This window comes from Citrus clementina, unplaced genomic scaffold (genome assembly GCF_000493195.1).
Source record: "Citrus clementina cultivar Clemenules unplaced genomic scaffold, Citrus_clementina_v1.0 scaffold_1, whole genome shotgun sequence".
Lineage (NCBI taxonomy): Eukaryota > Viridiplantae > Streptophyta > Magnoliopsida > Sapindales > Rutaceae > Citrus > Citrus x clementina.
In genome coordinates this window covers 3580844-3586483 of record NW_006263303.1, presented here as the reverse complement: position 1 = coordinate 3586483, position 5640 = coordinate 3580844, and the positions used below count along the sequence as shown (strand labels likewise).

At 38.2% G+C, this 5640-nt stretch overlaps 1 non-coding gene across 1 annotated transcript; it reads right to left on the bottom strand.

The window, feature by feature from the left end:
- Positions 1 to 951: 951 nt before the first annotated feature.
- On the bottom strand, positions 952 to 1055 carry LOC112095968. The gene has a single exon (XR_002904128.1). It is a non-coding gene; the product is annotated as a small nucleolar RNA R71 (small nucleolar RNA).
- Between the last annotated feature and the right edge of the window lie 4585 nt (positions 1056 to 5640).

Here is a 5640-nt window from a genome sequence, read left to right as displayed (position 1 = left end):
CTCGTCACCATTAGTCTATACTACAACAGATTCGTGCGCTTGCGAGTACATTAAAATTTGCACAACAAGTTTTTGGCGCCGTTGCCGGGGAGGTAAGTAATTTTAATTCATAGAATTAATTTTTGTGAATAATTTCTTTTATTTGTTTTCTTGTATTTTTTTTTTCTAATTAAAAAAAAAAAAAAAAGAGAGTAAATCTACATTTAAAGGTTAGTATTTCTTTTCTTTTTCTCTTCTTTAAAATTCTGTAATTTAATTTTCAATTTATTTTTTCTTTGTAATTTTTGTTTATTTTATTAATTTAATTTTTAGTTAATTTCACGTATTTGTTTTTGTGTATTTTTATAGTAAGGTTGTAATAGCGCAATAAGGTTAGTATCATAATTTCTCCCTTATCTTTATTTTTTATTTGTTTTGTTCCCATCTTTATTTTTTGTTTTGTTTGCATCTTTATTTTTATTTTATTTGTTTTGTATGCATGGTCGTAGGTCATTATTACCTAATCTTGAACCTATAGACCTTGAATTAGAAAAAACACTTCGCACACACAAACACGTTAAAAATAAAATGGATTTACAAGCACCACAGGAGAGGCCATTTAAGGACTATTTTAGTCCCTTAGCTAATTTGAGCACGTCATGCATAAGATACCCAAATGTAGCTGCTAGGAGCTTTGAACTAAAACCTAGTGTGCTAAATTGTCTCCCCACATTCTATGGCTTAGAAAATGAGGACCCATATAATCATCTGAATGATTTTCATGCCATTTGTCAAACATTTAAATATGAGAATTTTTCAGACGATGATGTTAAACTCAGATTATTCCCATTTTCTTTAAAAGATAGAGCTCGTTCATGGTTAAATACTTTACCTGCTAATAGCATTTCATCATGGGAACAAATGGTAACTAAATTTTTGAATAAATATTTCCCAGTGCATAAAACCAATGCTATTCGCAGGGAAATTTCAGAGTTCACACAAAGAGAGGACGAGCAATTTTTCGAAACATGGGAGCGATTCAATGGGCTACTCTTGAAGTGTCCACATCATGGGTACGAGAAATGGCACCAATGCCAATACTTTTTGGAGGGATTATTGCCAAATGTGCAAGAATGGCTAATGGCAACAAGTGGAGGAGAGCTAATGTCAAAAAGTGCATCAGAAATTTGGGAATTCTTCCAGCGACAAGCGGATAATTCCCAACAACGGAGTCGTTCACTCAGGAATACTAGAAGAATTAAAGGAGTAAATGAGGTTCAAATTGGCGAGTCAACTTCGGGAATCAAAGAAGTCAAGGAGATGGTTGAAGGTCTTGCTCGACAAATAGCATCGTTATCGACTGCTAAATCAACAGAACCACATGACCATGACTCATACTCAGATCAAGCCAATGCCATAGGTGTAATGAGAAAGCCATCAAATTACAACCCATACTCCAACACATATAATCCTGGATGGAGAGACCACCCCAATTTTTCATGGTCTCAAGGATTCCAACAAAATGGACCAGCAGCTCCAGCTCCACCAATGCAACAAATTCCTCAAGTTCCTCAAGCCTCTCAGCCACCATTTAGACCATACAATCAGAACCAGAACCACTCTCAACCTAAACCATGGGAGGATGCATTCCAGAATTTCAGGAATGTTACTCACTCCACGATTGAGCAACAGAACCGCACCATTGATGGACTACGAAATGAGTTGAGAGCAGGCTTCAACTCACAAGCTCAATCGGTTTCAAGCCTCGAGAAGATGGTGGGACAACTTGCTTCTTCAGTTCAGACCTTGGCAATGACCGTTGAGAAAGGCAAATTTCCAAGTCAACCAGTGCCTAATCCTAAAGGAGTACATGAAGCAAGTACTAGTTCACCACAGCAGCATGGAGAGGTCAAAGCAGTAATGACCTTGCGAAAAGGAAAAGAAGTCGACAACAAAGTGGAGATGCCGGTGACAAAAGAAAATCAAATTGTACCTGTGAATGTTGAGGAATCATCACCGGAGGAGAAAGAAGAAACCAACCCACGGGAATATGTTCCCAAAGCTCCATTTCCTCAGAGGTTAGCTAAAGGAAAAAAGGGAAAATCCACAGGTGAGATTCTTGAAATCTTCAAACAGGTAAGTGTTAATATCCCTTTGCTTGATGCTATTAAACAAGTTCCATCTTATGCCAAGTTTCTTAAAGACCTTTGTACTAAAAAGAGAAATATGCATGTTCAAAAGAAGGCATTTTTAACAGAAAACGTTAGTTCTATACTCCAACATAAAATTCCTTTAAAATGCAAAGACCCTAGCTCCCCCACTATCTCATGTAGTATAGGGAACCACACAATTGAGAATGCTTTGTTGGATTTAGGAGCTAGTGTAAATTTGTTGCCTTACTCTGTTTTCGTGAAACTTGGACTGGGAGAATTACACCCAACTCCAGTGGTGTTACAGCTTGCAGATCGGTCCACAAAAATACCTCGTGGTATTGTGGAGGACGTGCTTATCCAGGTAGACAAGTTTTATTTTCCTGTTGATTTCATTGTAATTGACACTCAACCAATACAGGATTCAAGGAAGCACATCCCCATTATTCTAGGCCGACCTTTCTTGGCAACTGCGGATGCTCACATTCAATGTAGGACTGGAAATATGCAGTTGTCCTTCGGCAACATGACTATGGAGCTGAACATCTTCAACATTGCCAAACAACCTCACAGTGCAGATGATGGAATTGTTGATGTGGATTTAATTGAAACAATAGTTGATAACACTTTTCTTTCAAACCTTAGTGATGATCCTTTACAAACATGTTTAACTCACTTTGGTTTGGATTTTGATATTGACAGATCAGTCGATGAGGTCAATGCCCTACTTGACTCAGCACCATCCATGGACACTAATAAATGGAAGTCAAGAGTTGAACAACTAGCACCATCAGAGAAGAAACTCATCCCATCATCAGAATCACCACCGAAACTCGAGCTCAAACCATTGCCCAACACATTGGAATATGCATTTTTGGGAGAAGAAAATACTCTGCCGGTAATCATCTCATCATCCCTAAACGAAGAACAAAAAGGTAAGTTGTTGGATGTTTTAAAAGAGCACAAAGGAGCATTAGGATGGACCATAGCAGACATTAAAGGTATAAACCCAGTAGACTGCATGCATTACATTCACCTTGATGAAAATGCTAAAACTACTAGGGAGATGCAACGTCGGTTAAATCCTAATATGAAAGAAGTTGTTAGAACTGAAGTCCTTAAGCTATTAGACGCAGGTATCATTTACCCAATTTCTGATAGTTCATGGGTCAGTCCTGTACAAGTTGTCCCCAAAAAGTCAGGAGTCACAGTAGTTACCAATGCTGATAATGAATTGATACCCACTAGAGTAACTACAGGATGGCGTGTATGCATTGATTATAGAAAATTGAATTCTGTCACACGTAAAGACCATTTTCCTTTACCATTTATTGATCAAATGCTTGATAGATTAGCAGGCCATGAATTTTATTGCTTTCTAGATGGCTACTCAGGATACAATCAGATCCCCATAGCACCAAAAGATCAAGAGAAAACTACTTTCACTTGCCCTTTTGGCACATTTGCATATAGGAGAATGCCATTTGGATTATGTAATGCACCTGCTACATTTCAACGATGCATGTTGAGCATTTTTTCTGATATGGTGGAACGATTCCTTGAAGTCTTTATGGATGATTTTTCTGTCTTTGGTGACTCGTTTGATCAATGTTTACATCATCTAACACTAGTTCTGCAGAGATGTATCGAGAAGAACTTGGTCTTAAATTGGGAGAAATGCCATTTTATGGTAAAACAAGGTATTGTTCTCGGTCACATCATTTCGAGTAAAGGTATTGAGGTTGACAAAGCCAAGGTGGATCTCATTTCTAATCTTCCTCCACCCAAAACAGTCAGAGAAGTAAGATCTTTCCTTGGGCATGCTGGTTTCTATAGACGTTTCATTAAAGATTTTAGTAAAGTTTCTAGACCCTTATGCAATTTGCTTGCTAAGGATGTACCTTTTGTCTTTGATGATTCATGTCTTGTTGCGTTTGAAAAATTAAAGCATTTGTTGACATCATCACCCATCATTCAGCCCCCGAACTGGAAATTACCATTTGAGCTCATGTGTGATGCATCTGATTATGCAGTAGGAGCAGTATTAGGACAAAGAGTTGATCGAATTCCCTATGTTATTTACTATGCTAGTATGACATTAAATGATGCACAGTTGAACTATTCAACTACTGAAAAAGAAATGCTAGCAGTAGTGTTTGCATTAGAGAAATTTCGATCTTATCTCATTGGTTGTAAAATAATCGTGTTCACAGATCATGCTGCTCTTAAATATCTTCTCACAAAGAAAGATGCAAAAGCTAGGCTAATTCGTTGGGTGTTACTTTTGCAGGAATTTGACTTGGAATTCAAAGATAAGAAAGGGACAGAAAATGTTGTGGCGGACCACCTCTCTCGTCTCCATTTTGACACAATTACAGAATCATTACCATTGAATGAGTCATTTCCAGATGAACAATTAATGAATGTGGAAGTATTACCTTGGTATGCTGATATAGTTAATTATCTTGTTACAGGTAAACTTCTAGAGCATTGGACCAAGCAAGACAAGGCTAAATTCTTTGCAGAGATAAAAAATTTCTTTTGGGATGACCCGTATTTGTTCAAGTATTCTGCAGACCAAATTATTAGACGATGTGTCCCAGAAAGTGAAATTCAGAATATCCTTTCATTCTGCCATGAACAAGCTTGTGGAGGCCATTTCAGTGCTAAGAAAACAGCGACTAAAGTTTTACAATGTGGTTTCTATTGGCCATCTATATTTCGAGACGCTTACACTTTCTGTTCTTCATGTGATAGGTGTCAACGAATGGGAAGCATTACACGAAGGAACATGATGCCACTAAATCCAATTTTAGTGGTTGAGATTTTTGATGTATGGGGTATCGACTTCATGGGACCCTTTCCCCCGTCTTTTGGCCATCAATACATATTGGTTGCTGTTGACTACGTATCAAAATGGGTAGAAGCAATTCCATGTAGGACCAATGATCACAAAGTGGTGATAGGATTTTTGAAAAGCAACATTGTTTCACGCTTTGGATTCCCTCGAGCGATAATCAGTGATGGTGGTGCCCACTTTTGTAACAAAGCATTCAAGGCTCTTTTGACAAAGTATTCAATCACACACAAAGTGGCGACCCCGTATCATCCGCAAACCAGTGGCCAAGTTGAGATCTCCAATCGAGAAATAAAGCACATATTAGAAAAAACGGTGAGGCCAGACAGAAAAGATTGGTCATTAAGACTTGATGATGCATTATGGGCATATAGAACGGCTTTCAAGACCCCGATTGGGATGTCACCCTACAGGCTAGTGTATGGAAAAGCTTGCCACCTACCTGTGGAACTCGAGCATCGTGCGTATTGGGCCATCAAGAAATTCAATTTTGACATGCAGCAAGCCAACTCAGAAAGAAGATTACAACTGGCAGAACTTGAAGAAATTCGCAATGATGCATACGAAAATGCCAAGATTTACAAGCAACGAATGAAAGTCTTCCATGACAAGCACGTTATGAGAAAATCGTTCACTCCAGGTCAGAAAGTGCTT